The 22501-nt window shown below is 43.6% G+C and overlaps 1 protein-coding gene across 6 annotated transcripts in view; it reads right to left on the bottom strand.

Annotated features, from left to right (window-relative positions):
* The window catches only part of JARID2 (jumonji and AT-rich interaction domain containing 2), a 227879-nt gene that overhangs the window by 133807 nt on the left and 71571 nt on the right, over positions 1-22501 (bottom strand). The window lies entirely within an intron of this gene.

Here is a 22501-nt window from a genome sequence, read left to right as displayed (position 1 = left end):
CCCTGCCCGTCCCCCCCAAAAAATCTCCAGGCAAACGTTTTAAAAGGACTAGTACATCCAGTTATTTTGTCAACAGAGGTTTACATGAACAACTCTGGCTTACCATTTTGCTGCCAACACAACTTCAGCCCTCACCAGAAGTGACACTAAATGCGAGAGGCCTGCAGCCTGCTCGATTTTAACACAGCCTGCTCAAAGACACACTCCACTCACATTCCCACGGACAAGGGCCTAGCGGGACATCACACATTTCTGTTTCCAGAGAAACTACTTGTTAAATCCTGGAGGGAATCGCGCTCAGTTGCAAAACATTCATAAGCACCTCCAGCTCCCACCCGTGTCATGGACACAGGCCTGCAGACACCACTTGCTTCTTTCATTGTCATTTGTTCAAATCTCCAATATGACGGCCAGCAAACATAAGGAAGAGGATGAAGAGCCCTCTGGCCAGGCACCCTTCTCCTGACTTCAAAGCCCAGATGAGTTACACAGAAACCCTAACCGAGGTAACAAAACTTCCACCCTGTATTTTTATATACTTTAAAAGCCAGGCATACACAAGACACATGTAAGGATTGAGCCCAGCTAACGTAAGGTGTACTCAGAGACATGCTGCTGTCCTTAGCCCCCATCAGCTGGACATCTCTCTTCTGTGAAACACCAGATGCCTCCTGAAGCCACAAACAAACCCCTTCCTCCACCAGACCCTATAGTCCTCAAGAAGCTGGAATTGCATTAAAGCACCCATCGGTTCCTGATCCCAGTGGCCCTTTTATCTCTGCTAAAAATGCAGAAGAAAAAAAAATAATAATAATCCCACTTAAATCCACTTTGCCACAACATCTCACTGCAAGGAGCATGTGGCAGTGCCTGCTGTTTCAGTAGCAACAGGGTGAAACCCGCTGACAGGATTGATCTTTAAACTGGCCAGCCAACAGCAACAGGTAACGGACCACTGGCAGGGACAACCCGTGCCCTGGGACACGCCAGTTACTGTCCCTGCTGCAGGAGGGACGGAGATAATCACCACATGTCAGAGGCCTCTGGTCTAGGTCACCCTCTCCAAGTATTTCTGTAAACGGCCTGAAGTCATCTCCCTATCCCCAGGCAACGTGCTGGACATGCAAAAAGGATGGTGTGCGAAGCAGAACCCTATTTTGTGAGGGACAACGCTGCCAAGATGTTTTTCTGGTACCAGCTAGAGGCTCCAGCCCTGCTGCAGGAGATGCTCCTGCCTTCCCACCAGCTTGGGGCCCATGGGGGCCACAGTGCCACCAGCAAAGAGATGGGAGACAGGAACAAGGACCTCCCTCAGCAGCCCCTGAATCAATGCAGCAACATTGCACACCACGCTCAATTCATGGAGCTGTAAAACTCAAGGTAACCTGTATTGGATTCACTCCTGCCTCTATAACAGCAGCACCCTGTACAGAAACGCCCACAGGTGTGTCTCTCCACACCAGAGCTTCCACCAGCCCCGTTGTGCCGACGTTGCAGCCACTGTCCTGCTGACGCTGCTCTGTTGTGGGCTTTCCCCACACCCGTCACTCAGCTTGTAAAAAGGTCCTCGAGTTCCCCAACATTGTGTTATCCAAGGTCAGCAAAATAAGGGGCTGAGCCACTGCCAGCACCCGCATTCCCGTGGCTCCATACGCAGGAGCAATAAAAAGGTTTCACAATTGTCGACAGCATCTTCCCCCAGCCTGCGGCACAAAAGCAGCCGCAAGCTGGAGAAGCAGCTGAGTCGGAGCCCAGCTGAGCTGCTGCTCCTGGGGCGACGCAGCTCCAGCTCCCGACACGTTTAACCATAATTACATGGGTCAGATTGTCTCTGCCTCGTCACGCCAGTGCAGGAAGAGCCGCTCTACGCTCACGCTGCCAACAACTGGAAGAGTTACCTCACTTCAGCAAAACAACATACACACACACCCAGAACCGTTTAGAAATATCCTCAAGTGAAAGCCTTGAGGAACTTAATCTCTGTAACTTCTCAAAAGCAAACAAACAAAACCCTCAAAGGGACTGATTCAATCTCTGCCTTTAAATATTTCCACAGGGAGCAGAAATTTGATAATAGATGGCTCCCGAGGCTGGCAGAAAGGGCTATAATATAATCCAACAGCTGGAACGCAAATTCAGAAAAATGTAAGAGAGAATTAAAGAACAATTTCTGCAACTCTGCAAGTAATTAACCATTGAAACGACTTATGGGGTACTAATGGATTGTCCATTATTGACTTAGAGCCAAAAAATCACTGAATAACATCCTGAACTGTAGGTTCATCACTGCAAGCCCATAGCCTTCACTGTGCAGGTCAGCTGAGATGGTTTCTGCCTCCCAATCTGACAATGAGTTTATAAACTTTGTAAAAAAGTAACAGACACAAACACATCAGAAGCCCTGGGGCAAAGTTAAGAAACTCAACTGCATCAATTCCTTTAAACCGCTAAAAAAATTAATCATGCCAGCCTCTTTGTTATTCCATTTCGGGGAACCACACATCGTGCATTTTATCTGAACCTCAGCTACCAAGGCAGCCAAGCGACAGTTCAGCAAGTGGAGCCCGAGCGGACAAGGAAGAGGATCACTGAATCATAGAAATCATTTCAGTTGGGAGAGACCCTCAGGAGCACAACCTCCCTTTACCCACATGGTATGTTCCTGCAGAAGATGCTGCCTCATGCACCACAGAGCAGCTCTCTGCCAATCTCCCTGGCTGGCAGCTTGCTTTCAGCTCTACAGTCATAGAGGTGATGTTTGTAAAAAAGTTCAACAGCTACTGCCATATACTGCTAATGTGGGAAGAAATGTATGTATATACACACACGTGTGGGGGTTTTTTGCTATGTGCATATTAAATGTATATAATACATTAAATATACAATACATATATATTAATGTGTGCAAACTAAAATACATACATATTAATATATAATGCATACATAAATATAAGTACATATACATACCTACAAACAATCCACATCAATATATAATGTGTATATATTTGCAAGGAAACCAGAATGTGCACCACTTGTACTTTTCACCATTCACCTACAGCTTAGACACTTGTTCACCATGGTTCGGCTGTCTAGCTTGCACATGGGGCCTGCACGCAGCCTTCCTACTTCTTAAGTTATACGCAAATCTTTAAAGAAATAAAACAAAAAAAAAGCAAAGCAGGCAGAAGCAACAGTCAGGCTTCACACGGTCTCCTGGGTAGGTGAAATGTCAGCCCGAAGTAGCAGGCGCTGGTGCTTGCTGCTTTGCGCTACAAGAAGCAACAGAAGCATACGCGTACGCACAACTCGAGCTGCTCCCTTCATTCACCACCAGATAACAGCATTCTTCAGCCTGGCCCAGCCTTGCCTTAAGCAAACAGGAGTCACAGTCCACGGGATAAAACAGAGCTGGAACAAGGGAGAATGCATGCAGCACTCCATGCTATTTGTTTTACTTCTATGTAAATACTTTAACAGCAGCGATGGTTTTATTTGAAAAGCCAGGACTTTGTAAGGTACAAAGATACTTATAAGCATGTGTGTTATGACTCAGCGTGGCTGGCGTGTTTCCAGCTCTCTCTTTGGGTCTTTCCCAAGCACGCATCTCCTGACCCCATTCTTCATGCCAGGTTGCAAAAAGCAAAACAACAAAACACAAACCCCCTCTTTTTTCTTTTTCCAGTGCTGAAGCCAATGCTCGGCTAAAATCACTGTGGCACCCAATGCCCTAAATGAATATGCTTTCATGGTTCAACAGCCCCCAGAGAGCCTTTCCCGCAGATGTAAGAAGGTCATTTTGAAGCAATGGGAAAAATAAACCACAAGCTTCTACCCTTTCCTCAAGGATATTTTTGACGGAAAACTATTTCAAAGGGTGTTTTTTTCTGTGTTTAGTTAGCAACAAAACAAAAATCTGTCTTTTGCATGAAAAACAGACAACACATTTTCAGAGATCATATAAATTTTTCAGCAGAAGGACCAAAATGGAAATGTTTGTTTACTAGATTCAAGACCTGCAACAGATTTTTGCCTTTTGGCTGTATATTATCAATGGAAAACAGTTATACCTTTAAAAGCCAGACCTAAGAGAAATTGGTGGAAAACCTAGATACGTCTTCCGAGGCTGAAAGAGATCTTCTGTGCAGTCTTGGGGGAGTTACCGCTGCTCAGTGTGATTAGCTTATTCATTTACAAAACCCACTTCCTCGGTGTATGTATGGCACAGCGTGAACCTCGTGAGAGAGTGCAAAGTCTTACTACTATATCACCACACGTACTTCCCCTGTTGCGTTAGCAGAGGTCTCCATTGTATCTCAAAGTCCCATCGACCTTCTCACCACCCCAGATGCACATCCTACGCACAGAGGAAAACCCCAGTGATGGCCCATTGATGCAAACTCCCTCTCTATATAAGGTGCAGGAACAAGTGGGCCATTCGATGACAAGACCGGAGAAGCTGTTCTCGGCAGAAACTCCTAGCAAAAGTCTGAACTTCCAGGGTAATGAGTTGAAACTAGACTTTAATGTATGTAACTGAAGCTATATAAATAAAGATTTTTCTGCTTCTTCTGATAGCCGTCATGCTGCTTGGACTTCTTACAGCCAAGCACAGCATCGTGCAAACTGGACATACCCATATATTTCCACAGTAGTGCCTTTTGCTTACCATCAGGGTCCCTCCACTCCTTCCTCCTTCTCTCAGAATAAAGTTCACACTTATTTAATATTTAACCTTTTAATCGAGTTTAACTATCCAGAGAGGATGTAGCAGTTTCTCATTTAAAACAAACTGCTTATATTCAGTGAGAAAAAATAAAACCTCATGAATGGCTTAAGTTGATGAAGATTGATACAGCTTGGAGACTTTATAGTACAGTGACTCATGCCTTCTGGAAAATGTAATCTGTTCTGTCTAGTTTAGGAAAATAGGTCATGTTTTAGAAATGTGCTAAGTAACATGAAGAAAGGGGAAATTTTTGTTATTAATGGTTCTGCATTTAAGTGCATCTGGTAATTATAGCTATTTTTTCCCTAGCACTTCCAGAAAACTTCCCCAAAAAACTCACATTACATTACAGCTCTTGACTAGCAGAACTGAAGTTAACATGGCAAAGAAACGATGAAGGAAAATAAAAACCTCTTTTCTTCCTGCTTTAGCACTTCTCCTACAGCTTTCATCCCCTGCAATCTCCTGTTGGTTTGTGCTCATTCGCTGCCTCCTGCTGCACCAGGGATTGTGTTTCCTCCTTTCAAACCCAATTCTTGAAAGAGCAGCATGCAAGAGAAACACGCTGGTTTTTGGGTCACTAAAGGCCTCAGGCACTTGGAGCCCAGTGAGCTTCAACCCGCTCTTGTGAGGATACATTAGGGTAGAAGAGTTACAGTTGAAATTTCCAAACAGAAGTCACTGGTGTCTTCATACAGGCTCCCAGAATTGAGGCATAAAAATATATTCCTTTATCTTAGCCCTAATAACAAAATACTTTAAAATAATGGGGGTTTGTGATAATTGCTTCTTTCACCTAAGCTCAGAGGCCTCAGCGATGTTTCTGCAGCTCTAGAAAACTACTACTCAATATGAAACTAGTGAAAGCTTACAAGACATCAACTGCTTCCCGTGTTGGTCTGCCAAGATAAACACTTTAAAAAAAGGCTAAACCCAAACAAATTCAGAGCAAAGCCAGGTCTAAGGTTTCCTAATTTATCAACTTACAGCAGGACTTCAACTCGAACCATCTCTCACCCACAGCAGTGACTCCACAGCTATGACTTTCTTAGGCCAAACTAGGAATCTAATCAACCATTTTGCAACCAGAGAGTTAAAGTTTTGGTCTCTAATGAGAGCCAGCAGCACGCAGAAGTGAGCCACAAAAAGCCAAGGGTAACAGAGTGCTGGAAGAAAGAGGTATGAAGGTACAGGATAATTATTCAGACTGGGAGAGTGGTTTTCATGACTGGCTTAAGCAAATCCACCTGCCATCACATGGGATGCACCTGTCACAAGCCCCATGCCAGCACTAGCCCTTATGCGGCCATTTGACCAGCTTGACTGGGGAAAAGAGTAAAAATCTCACCCCAAGACAAGAAAAACTGTCGTTTTCAGCCAGATCAGCTCCCCTGTGGCCATATGTAAGCTACTGCTAGGGCTGAGAGAAAGGCAGGATTGCCCCTTTTAGCAGCAACCCACACTTGGAGGGGTGTAGGCCCATCATGACGCCAAACTGTGACTGTCACTGTAAGGAAGGGAGGGCATCACAGACAGTATTCAGGAAATTAAAATCACCTTCTTGTAATGCAATTATTATAAACCTCAAATATCTCATTGCATTCAGATAAACCATATTGCCTTTGTCCATGAAGAATAATTTACTTTAGGGGAGTGAAAGGGAAATTTGGCGGGGCGCTGTTAGAGGGACAGGGCCTGCAACATTTCAAGCAGGTTCACAGCCTGACAAGGCTAGATCTTCTGTTTGACTACTTGTAGCAAAGCTATGCCCAGGCAAAAGCTCTGACTTGATGAATGGGTCCCTTATTTGGTGCTCTCTCCAAAAAAAATAAAGGGAATGACTCCTAAAATGCAGGTTGAATTCCCTTTGAAAGGGTATACTGCATACAGATACATGCCTCCTGGGCAGAAACCAAAATAAAGTAAGCATCATTTTGCCACACAGGTGAACAGGTCTAAATCCCTCCTGAAAGAAAAACAAACTGACCTGATGGGGGACACTCATGCCACACATCTTCACTTCTCTGAAACACCATGAAATAATGTACATTTATCTTTGATTACACACTACTAAAAAACTACAGCTGAAATTGGATTAGAAACTTCTGCCGAAAAACAATTTATTGCATAACACAACTCTGACAGCCTGGGTTTCTGGCCACCAACTGAGCCTTTTAAAAGATCTGCTGGGCAGCTGCCAAATCAGTTCTTTGGAGTCTTGGCATGTCCGACATCTGAGACAGTAGTCAAGGCAGCCGCATGTCCTGTGCCATCCACAGCCCTGCACTTTCATGGTTAAATGGTATCGTCAAAGAACAGAGTAGTATGAGCCATTAAACACACAAAGGTAAAAATCTCCTGCAGCTGTGGATCTGACAACTCTGATCATGCTGCAAAAGACCAAGAGCCACAGCAGGATTTTTTTCTTTTTCAGGATCTGGTATTAATTTGAACATAAAAGTAGCTTATTAAGAAGAGGGAAAAAGAGAAGCGAAAAGTGGTAGCGAGCTCCAAAGAAACTCTGCAATCCTAGCTGAAAATCTCTGCCATTTATGAATTTCACATTCCAAATATTCTTACTGTCTCCAGTTTTAATTAAAACTCTCCACCAAGTACACTTCAGACAGACACATAAAACCCAGTATGCAAAAAGAGTATTCAGCAGCTCAAGATAATGAAATTCAAATATATTCTAATTAATTTCATTTTGATTCAGTTCATATTTTTATAAGGTGTTCAAGCTCCACTATGCAATCATATGAATATGGTCCCATAAAAAGTGATTTCTGCAGTTTAAATGTCTTCTAATAAGACCCACAGATGTGAAGTTTAATATGGCTAATCCAGTCCTGCTGCATATTACTAATTATCTTAAGACCTTTTTCCACTCTCAAACAGAAAGCCTGATCCTTTACTTGAAAAATACCAACCACTATTGCCAAAATAGTGTCAAGGCAGTAGGGAAGAGAGAAAGACACAAGTGGTGTGTTATAAATTTGCCTTCACTATTTCTACAGGAATTAAAGAGATCTAACTTTCAGCATCTCACAGCATCTGAAAAGTCACTGGTATCAATATTTTAGAGAAGCTGGAGAACTGTTGATATCTTTAGCATCTACCCTCACAAGCACAACAGGAGATCAGTGCCTACGTTATTTCTTTGGTAGGACTTTAGTACCTGGATGATGAAGCTTTGCCTATAATAGGAAAAGATCTGCTCATCTGTTTGCTTTCTAGGAATATACTAGTATATACCAGCAAAAACCTGTGTTTACCAATATTTAACTTATGGCTCCCTCACTGAAATAGATGAACTAGCTCAAAGCCTATATAGCTTAGCTACATTATGAAATGTAACTGCTCCCATCAGGGACCTGACGTATTCACAGGCTTTAGGCTGGGGATAGAGGTCCCATTGCAGGCTTGGGAAGGTCACCACAGGCCTGTGGGATGAATGACCCCTGTGCCAAGTGGAACAGCTCACTCACTCCCATTTAAACCCTTCCAGTACAAATGGGTTGGGCTGCCTTACAGAGATGAAACAGGAGGTTTTGGCTCAGCTGACTCACTTGGATGGCACTGCGGCAGAGTGCACTTGCAGAAAAACCTCCAAACCCCTGCAAGGAGACCACGGCCAGCAGAGGTGCAAGCAGGGCTGCTGAAGCCAGGGCATGGCGAACTCTACCCGTGGGGTAACTTGAAGAATGACAGACCTGCGAGTTTGCATAAATCTGACCCAAAGCAATTATGGTTGATGCACAGAGTCCCTTGCCTTAGCCTGGAAACATTTAACTTGGTTTTCTCCTCATTCATATTCAGCATGCTGCTCATTCAGGCAATCACCAGGTTTAAAATATTAAAAAACAAACAAAACAAAAAACCCCTCACCAAACAAATAAACACACACCACTGAAAACCATACCAAAACAAAAAACAAATAACCAAGTCATCCCGTCAAACTTTAAACCCAGGAGGTGTAATGACAGAGTCAAATGTGCCGAACTTATTGTTGGGAAATCTGAGGATAGCGAGGCCTGAATCAATTTTACTGAACTGGATGGGGAGCTAAATCAGTTATATCGACCCAGGCTTCTAGGATGGACACGCTGATACTGCACTAAGAGCATGACATGTTGATTTTGCTTGATGTACCACCTAAAAAAGGAGATTTCTATCAGACACTTTTTGTCCTTGTTTACATTCCTGACTGGCAGCATATCCTTTAAAGCTGGGGGAAGAGTATCCATTGAAGCCGCAAGAAGTAAACTAAACCTGTACTCTTCACTCATAAGCCAATTAAAGAAGACATATGAGGACACTCTAAAGCTACTCTGAATGTATTTTCAGGTCAGTTTAGTTACATCAGCAAATTTTCTGCACGAAGATAAGCTATATAATCAGTGAAACCTACGATTTAAAGCTTTACCAAGCTCACCCTTCAGTATTAAATGTATTTGACTTCCAAAATACTACCCAGTGAAAAAACATTTTAGTAGCACAGGAAAGCAAATAATAAAATTGGCTTTTGCTCAGTGAGGCAATGCCTCAATGACAAATCAGATGCATGCACCCCAGTAACTTTCCAGACGGCCCTCAAAACATTTTTGCAAATAGCCATTGCCAGAGGAGGGTGAAGGCCATTACCTGGAACTGAAGCTGCAGCAGATTGCTCAGGGTACTGAAGTCAAGAATTTCTGCCGAGAGCTATGCTGAAGCGCTGCTCTGCCATGCACTAACTCCAGTTCTTGCTACAACTTAAAACGTGAGGGAAGAGGAAGAGCTCATGGCTACTCCTAACTCTAATGATCTGGCCTGACTTGTGAAGCCACAACTACATCTCCCCTGATAAGAGCCTTTGTGGAGAGGGGAAATTAAAAAAAAAAAAAAAAGTTATTTCTTATGGAGATAGCAGACTTTCCTAATTGCACAGAATGCTTTTTACCACACAGGTGTTTCACAACAACTAGATCTGTGTTAAACTGATAAGGAAAAAACATAATCAAGTTTCGACCTTTCCATGATCTTTTCCCTTTCCTTTTTCTTTTAAACCAACACGCCTGCATGAGACCTTTCAAAATAAGGGCACAGTCACTTTTCCTTCTCTTTTGCAGGTTTGTGGGTGGGGGTGATGCGGAGGCAGGGTGCTCAGTGTCCGCGCTGGCACAGCTCATGCAACCGGGGGTCTGCAGAGAACAAGGCCCCCCCACTCCACAAAGAACTGTTTGGGTTAGCATTCAATTCCCTCATCCCTCCTCCGCTCCCTGATCAATGGCAACATTCAAACTTTACTGAAGATATTAGAAGCACATCAAAGACAACCATTAAGCTTTTAAGTGCACTAATTGACATTTTAGCACTTACAAATCCATCTATGTGTTCTATCCATCTATTTAAGAGACTTGCTTCCCTGCCTGTGAGAGTTCCCATGTTTTTAGCAGGCAGAACGGGATTTTCAAAGCTATCTTTTTTCACAGACAGGATTTTAGAGAATTCAAATTACAAATATAATGCACTTCAAAAAGTAACGCGTTTCACAAATTTAAGAGCTCTTCCATAAAAGCTGTAAATGGCATCACAGCTATAACTCACAGGCTTCTAAGCTCCAATGAATTCTGCAGCTGTTACGGCACGTCAAAGCCAAATCATTGTTACCTTCACACCACCACAACTGAAAACCCCAGCTATGATATCACAAGCTGCATGGTGCTACATCAAAAAGAATGGAAAAAAAAAAAAAAAATAAAAGAAAAAGAAAAAAAAAGAAGAAAGAAAAGAAAGAAGAGAACCCACGGGTGATTTTGTAGCACCTTCTTTCGTCCTTTGCAAAGTGAGTATAAAACAGATGCTAAAACCGCAAGCAACTGCTTTAGAGTGACAATCCCACAACAGGATCCAGGGAAGCATTTCAGAACAATCCCCCCCCACATGGATGCTGTAAAATCTGAGGATACAGCACTCCCCTCCCCAGGTAAGGTGAGGTACAGCAGCCAAGCCCCTACCCAGCAGCCAAGCTCAGCCTCAGATTGCGGAAGAGCATCTCAATGACAGCAGGTCTGGACCCTTCTTCTATTACTGTCACATACCAACATGTTCACCTTCTGTTCTGTTAGAGAAATCCTCATTCATTCCCAATATTTAAAGCAACAAGAAAGATCAAATTAAATTCTCAGGGTTTAAAGCCATTCAGTTCATTGCTAGATCTATTTTAGGGTCTGAGGCTGCCAGCCACCCCCACAGAATCTGTGTGCTAAACAAGGCTTTTGACAGGCTTGTTTATGCCTTCTGCAGCAATCAAAGGCAAAACATTACAAGTCGAAGAACCAGGAGACAAATACAGCACTGTGCATAACAGAAATCTCAAAAAGCTAGCCAGCAGCAAACCTGCTACTCACTGAGCCCCGCAGAGCAATGTGAGATAACGCAGGAAAACAGAAATGGATGGTTCAAGTAAGAACAGGCTTGTGCTGTACATATGCAAACATCTGCAGGCAGGACCTCTGATGTGTACGTCCATCAAAAGAAGGGGATGCAGAATCGCAAGACAAGGAGCAGACAAAATTTTCTTTTTCTCCAAAAGTACCACAGGGGAAAGGTCATGATTTAAGAATGCCAGTTTAAAGACTGCAAGGAATTTTAGATTTTTACTGGTATGAGAAAAACACCCAAGACAACAAGCAGGCATGGACAACACACAACATTCCTGTGGCTGGAGTTGTAATGAAAATGGAAAGACTGCATTTTGTGACCTAGGCCGTTACACTATGGAAGGCAGTTACCTCCAGCCCATGCTTTCCTCAGAGAAGGCAAAATCACATTTACTGTTCAATTCTTCCCTATGTTGAACACGTGATAGGCATGGAGTCAGTTCTGCTCTGTGACACACATTGTGAACTGCATCACCCATACTTTAGCAAACCCACCACATCAGGGAAGCATCTAAGATGTACGATAAAATTACACCCTGAAGAAGTTTAGTGGTATGCCTTTGCTACTGTGTTCCTTTAAACCTTTCACCTCTTAAACTGTGAGTTCAATGTCAGATTATAAACATCATAAAAGCTCATAAAACCCTCATAAACCTGCCAGCTCATTTCAAGATTATTTGCTCTTAGCCTTGCAAAAACATCATGAGCAGTATGAGAATTGCATCATCTCTCTGCAAATCCCAACCCCTCTTCGTTTGCATCAAGATATGGTCACTACAATAATACTTTTTGGGTCACTGGGACAGGCAGGCATCACAGCCTTACCTTGAAGGCGGACCTTCACAAGTGAGCTTCACAGCACATCACCTGCCTGCTAAACCATCCTCAAGAACATTCCCAACATCAGCTTCTGATGAAATCATCTGCTGCTTCACCCTCCTCCTGCAAAACCTAGCTTTGTGTGTTACCAGCACAACTGACAAAGACACAAAAACCTCCTGCAACAACAGCAGGACCAAACACCAAGTCAGGATTTTGGGGCATCTCTGTAGGCCACTCCATCCCATGCAGCATTGCCAGAGGCTGACCCAGGCAACACCACAGCTGCCCAAAGAGTGGGCAGGACAAGCTGATATATACACGCCCACGCAACATCAGCATCAGGTGCTGGTTGATTGCCTGAGCCTGGAGTAGGAAAAGAGGCAGCATTTCATTATTCGGGTTGGGTTTCCTGCATGACCAGCCACATCATTTCACCCCTCTCTAGGGAAAAGACTGTGGGCTGGATGGAAGTTGCCTGTTAGCTTTTCTGTGGAAAAGGATGGTTTAGTGAAATGAAATCATCATGAGGGTGTAGGCAGAGCAGAGATTAACAACAGGTTTACACCACAACATTCCAGGAACAGGCTAAATCATATTTAGCATAACGTCGAGCAATGTCACAGTGAAGTGATGGTTTTGAAGGCAGACTGTGATCAAGCCTGTGACTTGTAGAACAGACCATACCCATTCCACCTACAATAAAGTCAACCCGATCCTCACACTTCAAGCATGCATCAAACCGCTCTGTTTTTTGGCTTTGCTGTGCGCTTGCAGAAGACAAACCAGGGTAGCCAGAAAAGGGGAAGGGGCATAAAAAAGGACAAAATTAAAGACTGGATTAGAGAGCAGAAGTACATTTTTAGGCATGGATCAGCTCCTGCAGTCTCTTGGCAAATGAGGTGGCAGCAGAAAATCATCCAGGCAAGTTTAGGAGCTGTGTTTCTGTTTATTTTAATTTGCGGTCTATTGATTTTACTGTTTTGTGAGCTCACTCATGAGTGATATTGGAACTGGAGGCTGAATGCAGTGATGGACTGGGCAAGGCAGATACACTCACCCGAAGCAAGCATCTCCTCTGCCACCAGCTTCTGCTCCCAGCAAAACATGCGGAGCAGCTGGAGCCCAGCACCACTCCTGTGATGCTGCATGCAGTCAAAAGATTAACCATCCTTCATCACGGCCCACTGCAATTCCTTATCAGATCGCCCTGACAGATAAGGAGGAGGGACAGACTAGCGACGGTTACACTCCCCATTCTGGAAAGGCACAAACTTAGGAGCTCGATTATGCTGCTGGAGCAGTCTTAGATGTGCTGGGCACGTGATTACGTCCAGTCACGTTACATGAATGCAACAGCCTCTGAGAGCAGACGCTCCAAAAGGACGCAGGGATGGAGCTGTGCATGCCTTGGAGAGTAGGCTGTGCTGATTCCTAATTAAATATTAAAAACAAAAAAACCCCAATCGTGTAACTTGTTTAAATGCCTTTGCATTTCTAGGTGACCTACTCCTCCCTGTGACTCCTGTGTCCTAGCTATCACAAGTTGCTGCATACAGATGTAACAGCAATGGTATGGCTTAATCAGTCAATGTTTTCACAACACATATTTCAAATATTAAGCACTTATTGAAGACTTAGAAGTTACTGTGTAAATATTTGTATTATATTATACTGCTAATGCTTCCTCGCCAACTGTGGAATTTTAAATCTATCTTGTCTGATAAAGCTTTATTTACATATCACACTGCTCTCAATACTCAACAAAGTGAACTGACTAAATTTACACCAACTCCATTCAAGGAGTACATGTCAAGAAAGAGCAACTCAATGATTATTTGTCTCTGGTATGTGACTAAACTAAACTACAGGCAGTCACGAGGCTTGTTTTGGGTTGATGTTAACTGTTTTCACTAGGTGCCAGTGTTCATGGGGAAAGCACTGGAGAAATGCACCTTGCTCACATAATATCCCACAATCAGCATGGTCTATGCTGAGAGCCATATTCTCCCAGCACAGAGTCTTACAGTAAGTCTCTGCTCACAATTTGGGAAACTGGTGATGCCCACAAACCCCACACCTATGGCGCTGCTGCAGGCTGCTTGAGCCCTCTCAAGTGCTCCCAGGATCACATAATCACAGACTAGCTGGGGTTGGAAGGAACCTCTGAAGATCATCTAATCCAACCCACCTGCTAAAGCAGGTTCACCCAGAGCAGATCACACAGGAATGTGTCCAGATGGGCTTGAATGTCTCCAGAGAAGGAGACTCCACAGCCTCTCTGGGCAGCCTGTTCCAGTGCTCTGGCACCCTCAAAATAAAGAAGTTTTTCCTCATATTCAGATGGAACCTCCTATGCTTCAGTCTGTGCATGTTGCCCCTCAATCTATTGTTGGGCATCACTGAAAGAAGTCTGGTCCCATCCTCTTGACACCCACCATAAAGATATTTATAAACACTGATGAGATCCCCTTTTGGCCTTCTCTTCTCCAGTCTGAAATGCTATGATGCCCCCCCCAGAGCAGTGCAATAGCCCCAGCGGTACCAGAGCTTTTTCCAGAGGGGAAAAGCAGGACTTCATCCACCCATTCAACGCAGAGGCAAGCAGAGTTTGTCACTCGTTTATTTGGGTCAGATTATCACCTCCCACTATTTTACAAGAGGAATGCCGTGAGAAGCTGCTAATGCTCAGACAAGCAGCTAATGCTTGGGAAAACATGACCAAGACGCAACCAGCAGCAAATGCAAACACCATTATTAGTCCCAGACAAATTATCTTATGTGGAAAAAATAACAGCCACCAAAATGTGGTGAAGTTTTTCATTATTTATGAAGTGAAGCCCATTTCAGGGTTGCTTTTCCACGCTTGCAGTAGGGTCATGATACCACGCAACCCCCTTTTCTGACTCCCCCCGGCCTCAAATCCCTCAAAAGCAAAAAGGAGACTTACGGCACTCCATATCAACTCAACAATTGATACCAAATTGATCATCACATCAGCTTTGAAAAATCTGTGCATCCAAAGCACTCACTGTATTGAAGAAAACCTTGTAGTGCGATAATCTATTTACTCACTGAATGCAACTCACAGAATTGTTCTTTATTTTGCATTCTGAATGAATATTTACTCTCTGATGAATCTAGTTAGACTTGCACAATCACATGTTGAAAAGGAAAAAAAAAAATGGAGTTGAAGTCGCATGCTACCTTTCGACAGCTCTGCCAGCTGGAAATATGCCATCAATTGTCTGTTCAGTACGTGACACGAAAGCAGAAGAGCCTGCTTAATAGAAATTCACTCAATTTCACCATGTTTACTTCAGGTTTAAGAAAATGGCCATGAAGAAGATAGATTAAATATTTTTCCTTTTACGAATATCCTCCTGTCTTATTTTGTAACGAGCTTTTAGCCTCATACCAAGTTTATGACATTTCTAATTTAAAATGTTATGGAAATTGGAAGAACAAAGTAGAAATGGAAATACTAGCAGAATTTTCCTTCGTTTCAAAATCTGAACAGTATCACACTAAGGAAAAAAAGAACGTCCAAGCTCTCTGTATGTGTTAGTATTAAGCTAAGCTACGCATTCCTTAATTATATGTGCATTTCTGTTCTGGAGAAATATGTCCCACTTCCGCAGAAAGTCAAAGACATACATAAACAAATAGCGGAAAGCAACAATTTTTTCAAGCGGTTTATTAAAGAAAACCCAGATTCAGTACATGGCACTTTTGTAGAGCCTTTTCCCCACCTTTTGCTGTGCACAGGAAAGGACAGACAGGCATACATGCGAGGAAATACATGTGACATGCATTGCCCACGAGTTGCAGCATCTCAAGCTGCAGGCTGCGGAGCTCCAGCTCGCTATCGTTCACAGCCCCATGACAGTGGGCCAATTTACTAGCCCAGCCTACTACAGATAAATAAACAAGCAGCACATTGTTCGCAGACATCTGTCTTATTTTTTCTCCTCCTTACCACTCAAGAAATGCTACTAATACAACAATTACTTAACCATATAAATCTGAGGTTAATAAAAAGACCGTGCTTTGAGTGACAATATCTACTTTGCCATCGCAGAACTAACTCTTTATTCCCTATAAATAAATGTTATTATCTGGGAATTGAACTCTGAGTGAACTAGTAGCTTGCTTTCTTAGATGCTTCAATACATTAAGTGCTTTGCATTATGGGCAGATCAACTGCCCATTCACTAAGAAAGGTTACCAAAGTGATGCTGTAATCTCGTTTAGCTCCCCCAGTGTTTAGATTCTATGGCCAGTCTTGGATAGCAGGGAAAAAAAAATGCAAGAATAAAGCTGGGACATTCAAACGTGGAAAGGGAAGAGAAAATATTTACCTCCTAGGTTAGAGATCCTTTTACTCCAGATACCTCACCAAAAAGGTATGGTGCCAGAAGTATGAAGAGGCAGAAAGTGATTTACAGATTGGAAACATATGAACATATTTACATTTTGAAACATATGAAAAAGAATAAAAATCAAAACACTGTAAAGTAACTTAATTGTTAAACAATCTATTACATTTCACAGCAAATCTCACTGGTTAAAAACTCAGATCCATGACCAAAAATACACACATAAGTTCAAGGCAATGAACAGAAGGACAAAAAGGCACTAACCACAAAGTTTGAAATTAATCGTTCCCCTTGCTCTCTTTTTCTCTGTTTCTACCCTGTAACTCTAACCATGCATGGCAATCAATCATGGAAGATCCTCACCAAAAAAGCCTGCTTCCTCATTCCTGTTGCAGAATGGGTTTCTGACCTGCAAACTGCCGTCACTTGGAAAACGGGGAGGGAAAAAACAAAGCTCAAAATTAACCTCCAGAAGGACTGAGAAGGGAAGGGCAGTAAAAAAAATAAACAAACAAGGTTACTGATGTGAAAAGAATATATCTTGCCTCAGCCAGCTAAGAAACACAAAACACTAAAAAAAAATCACCAACCCCATTAAGACAAATATTGTAGGACAACCCAAAGCATACCTCTGAGTGTGCAGAGCTAAGTCTAAGAAAAGAAGCACTCACAGACATCAAAGTATTCAGTATTACGATGCTGCATACAGTAAGCCACTGCCAAATGCCATGTCCAGTTTCACTCACAAATGGATCATTTTTACATGAGCTTTCTGGAAACCACCATGCTCTTGCCTACCTCTGCTGGTATCACTCCTTTGCAGACACATGTAACTAGAAACACATTTAGTCCAGGATAGGCGGTCAAGGACACAGCACCATCCATGATGCAGATGTCACCACAATCAAGTTCCCTAATAATTCTTATTTTAATTTGGAAAACAGTTTTAAGATCCCAGACATTAATTACCTGAGATTACGTGGTGCTCAGAGAGAGGGACTTGTCTACTGCAGCTGCAGGTGTTGGTATCTGTAGGAGAAGATCCTGCAACACTGGGTGGGGGCACTGAGAATGGGCCAAAACTCAGGAGAGGACCAGTGGTCACTCAGGTGCTGGGAAGAGTTTATGACAGTGACTGGCACAGCCAGAGGTAGCTGGTGTGGGTGATCATGCTCACCTCACATTGTAGAGCTGCCATGGCCAGGGAAGGAGAGAAGGACAGACATCAAAACAGGTATCCAGAAAAGTGGGGCTGCAAATCGTCCCCAGGACTGGGGATGGAGGCTGCTGAGGGTTACAGCCAAAAGAGTGGTCCTGGACCAGGACAGAGAACCACTGAGCACAAAGGGATATTGGGAAGAAGGAGACCCATGTGGCTATAGAAAATAGTGCATCTCAAACAATTCAAACAGGTTCATCCCCTCAACTTTATGCTACAATGTTTCTCTAATCACTTGAAAAAGGAAAAGACAAAGCGTATTTTTGCTTGAGCTGAAACTCAAGTTGCTAAACCACCTCATGAGCAGGTCGACAAAATTTCACTCCTCAGGAACAGAGACTTGTTCATCCCCACGTGCCTTCACACAAATTCCCCAGCAAGCCACAAGCTCCAAGGGCCGCTATGTCCAAAAGGCCACCATGCCCAAGCACCAGAAACTCATCCCACTACCCAACCCCAGTGCTGCTCCTCTCCCAAGGCCAGTTCTGTGGGGCGAGGAGGAGGTGAGATGCAGAGCACCCATCCCACCCAAGCACCCACAACTGGGGAGGGAAGTGCACCCAGACCTGCCCTGTGCACAGATGAATCCACCCGCCCACAGGGATGTCCAAGCCAGAATAGAGGGAGCCAGCCCAGAAGACCAGAGACAAAACAGCTTCATTTGCTTTTTTGCTTTCTTCCCTCCCACCCCGCTTATCTCTATTGCTACATGTAGCTGAAAAGAAAAAAATACAATTACGGAAGTTTGAAAGCTAAATCAATTAGTAAATGGAACGAGCATCTCTCCATTTTAGCCAAGCATCTTACAGGACCCAGCTGCTGCATATGATCAATAAAAGCAGGGCTGTTTGTTTAATTACTCGTTTATCAGAATCAGTCTTGGGTGCTGCTCTGGAAACATGGGCACTCTCCCATCCGTTGTTGGGGAATGGGCAGGGCGATGCTCTCTGAGCAGCTTCCTAAGCTGCTACACTATGCAAAACACAAGTAAAAATTTATCTTGCACACCGTGTTCACAGATATCAATTTGACTTAATTAAAACAAGCTGCTCTGCGAGCAGCTGAATTAATGAGACTGGACTGTGTGTGGACCCATGTGCTCAGCTCCCCTGGCATTACCATCCTCACACCAGCCAGCATGTAGCACCCCACGGCCAGCTGCTCCCCACTGCCCCTCCAGGAAGGACCACAAGCTTCCCTCCTGCTCCTCAGTTCAGCCACACCACTTGCAGGAATTGTATTTGAGACTCCTACCCCTCTTCCCAAATTCCTTGAGATCGCCCGATGGATTATGAACCTGCCAGCGAAGGGCAGAAGGATGACAGGAGTCACCTCGCGTGCCTGGTGTCCTCTTCCCTTCCCCACATCCCTGCTTTGCTCCTCCTCACACCAGGTAGCACAAGCACGGCCCAAACCCTCATGCTGGCCCATCGGCTCCCGGGGGCCTCCACCAGCTTTCCTCCTCTCTAACAGAGCACGCTGGATTTCTGCTCATGTACTTCCAGTCTCCACCAAGAAAAGTGTTCAAGATAGCTGTGAAGCAACTTTTCCGTACTTTCCCCAGATTTTCTTGCAACAGCTTGACAGGCATCTACTAGCATTACAGACAGACAGCTCTATTGGTCAACTCTCTGATTTGGAACTTGGACTAATTACTGCTATAATTAAAAACAATGAGCTAATAGCTAAGTAAGGTTATTGAGAACTTTCCCCAAGTACTTACTTGGTATAAAATTTATTTACAAAATATCATTTACAGCCTTGTAATGTCTGAAAGACATAGTGCGAGTATTTATAAATCCACAGAGATCCGTAGCAGAGGAATACAATACGAGATAGGAAGCACAATAAACAACTGAATTATACATTAACAACTAAACAATTTTCCTGGAGAACTGACCATCTTGTCTCACCCAAGAACCTGACACAGGATCAGCAGTATATGAGAATGTAAATAGCATGGCTTAGGCATTAATAGCCCTGGAAATAGAACCATGTTAATAACTGGATAGCAAGATCAGGAATCAACTGGGTAGAGTCACTGGAGAGATAAGTCAAATATCAGTTGGATTTAAAGAGGAAAGGAGGGCATCTGTCAAGGCCAGAGAGAAGATGACATTAACTATTACCTTTTTCAAAGTCTCACTCCTTTACTTCTGTCCCCAATTCCCAACACTTTGCTTCAACTGGTCCCAAACAGCAACTGTTTTGAACAAAAACTACTAAAGCTGATTCCAGGCTGCTACTCCTGATGGAGCTCAGATAAATTAAGGGCAAATCTCTTTTTCCCTTCCAGGTGGGAAATATACTTGACTCCTAAGAGAATGAGGAACATAATTCTGGTCTACCTGAGGACTGAGTCCTACATCCACATAGAAGCCAAGGCAGCCAGGGGGCTGAGGGGGGATTTATCCTTCAAACGCAGGCTGAGCTCCCTCCAGACTGAGCTGTATGGAAAACCTGGTCTCTTACTCACAGTGAGAAACCACCAACTTGCTTCTCACACTCCTAGCTGAAGGAACCTTTGAGGCAGATCTTCACATCTGTCAGTCTAATTTTGTAAAGGTTTTGTAAACTAAACTAAGTAAAAGCAGCAGTAAGAATGAAGCACAGGCTTCAGCCTCAGCTGAAACCACCACCACCTATTTTGGACATCCCTAGAGGTCTCGTATCCCAGTTGCTTGCCTGGGCTGAAACCTATGCTGCTGCATCCTTGCACATTTTATTTTCTTTCATGTATTAACACCTCTGCTGCTAGGTTAAAGCCAGAGCAGGCAACATCTCTCGCTGTTGAAATCGCACGTACATGTTATTACACATCATTACAAATGCAAGCAAGTCAGGAAATGCAGGTACAACAGCCCAGCCTCTCATGTAAATAGGACTGTAAATCACTCCTGTAATCAACCTTGCATTTAGGAAAATACTTTTTAAGATCCCATCTAGGCTTGCCTGGAACCGTGGTTCCATGCAGAGCAGAGAATCTCCAGCCTTAGCACCCAGGCTGGAGTGCAGAGGTTGCCTCTTGCAGGTGGATGAAAACCAGATGGGTTACAGAGCTGCTCGGGATGGGCCAAGGTACGTGCAAGAAGAGCTGGAATGGCGAGAGAAACCATGCACATCTGCAAATCTGATTAATGTCCCTGCCCCCACTAAGGATAATGCAAAGAGACTTCTTACTGTGGAAACAACATGCTTAGAATCAAAGGAGGAGCCGGGGAAGAACCAATTTAGGAATTTTGCAGTGCAGTTTCAATGGTCCACTAGTACCTTATTGCCAGTGATCACTGGCACTGCTAGAATAAGACAGACAGACAAGACCAGAAATCCACAGGCATGGTGCAACAATTCTGTGTAGTTGCACTTTAATTCACCTGCGGGTCCTTACACATGATATGAAAATAAAAAACGCCACAGACACACCAACTACCACACACACACTAATCAACAGCTGGGGGGTGGAATTCAGCCTTTTAAAATCAGAAGGCATATACATCCAAAAAGACGCACCGTATAAAATTATAGACTCTTTGGAAATCAAAGGCAGAATTCAAATTCAGGGAGATTTTCATCAGTGGAGGCTTTCACTGAGAGGCATATAGAATACTCCCACCATGTTAGGGAAGGTGGATATGGTGGGTATACGTAAGTAATTCAGCAGAAAGTCAGGCTGAAGGGGAGGAAATGAAATTTTAAAACTATGCTTCTTTGAATATATACTTGCTACACAGTAGTGATAGAGCTGAGTATTTTGTTTTTTAAAAGGCAGTAATTAATTAAAAGGATACAGAATACATTTTATCTGCCTCTTTCCTGCCCCAGAAACCAAGGTGGGCAGGAGATGGCCTGTTACCAACTCTGTGTTCCGAAGAAGGCACTGCTGGAGCCAGCCAGCCCCTGCAGCATGGAGGGAGCTGCACACCCACGTCACTGCATGCGCATCCAGGAAGGCCCACGGATTGCAACACGCTTGATCTTAATTACCCCTGACGATGTCTATCACACGGCTGTATGTGTTCACATCCGAGAGCAGCATTTCCTTCAGGTCTGCACGGGAAGCGAGAGGGGCAGAGAGGAGTTCAGCTCCGGCAAAGATGTTAAATGTTTGCTTTTGTCTTGGCAACTATGACTTTATCAAGCAAACTTCGTTACATATGATTTCCACCACTGGAAACCCCATGTGCTTTGGCACTTGCAAGACCTCTAGGTGTTGGCAAGGAGACACAGAAGGATGCACAAGATTAAAATCAGAGCTGGAAGCTGAAAATTGCTTTTTGAGTCCCTTGCACTTTTTTTTTCCCTTTGTTTAGCTGATCCAGAACGGCAGCCCATAGGGGAAAGAAAAAAAAAGTGTTGGCATTTCTTCACAGGCTTAATTTCCCTTTATGGTATCCTTGCTTTCATTCAGCTGTTCCACAGGAGTTACTCTTATGTCTGGCAAGCCAAGACCTATAAACTTTGCCCAAAACTACACTTCTAACGCCAACCGGTGCTGGAATCCAGCTTTATTTCTATGACAACTTCACTCCTCTTACTTTTTTTATTTCAAACCTAGCCTTTACATTGAACTACTTGCTGGAAAAAGAAAAGTATTTCCAAAGAGGATACATTTCATCTCAAGGCCTTTCTTCACCAATCCACCAAACTAGGTAACTTATTATGGGGAATTAACCAGAAAAACATGGTCAGCTAGAGGGCTGGGTTAAAAGGAAAGACATCTGGAATCCGTCTGGTTCTTCCAGAAGTATTCTGAATTCTGCCACCCCCACCCCCTGCCCCGCACTGCTTCAATACCTCCAGACACTGTTTTATTTAAAATAGTACAAATCAATCCTTACATTTCTTTACCTTCCATCTAGCCTTTGCTGCAATGGCATAACACCACAATAATGTCCCCCAGGAAGTGCCACTCGAAATGTTTCTGTGAGCAAGT

This window comes from Columba livia, chromosome 2 (genome assembly GCF_036013475.1).
Source record: "Columba livia isolate bColLiv1 breed racing homer chromosome 2, bColLiv1.pat.W.v2, whole genome shotgun sequence".
In the NCBI taxonomy this organism is placed as follows: domain Eukaryota; kingdom Metazoa; phylum Chordata; class Aves; order Columbiformes; family Columbidae; genus Columba; species Columba livia.
Note: the sequence above shows the minus strand (reverse complement) of the source record. Positions and strands in the feature narration are given on the sequence as shown.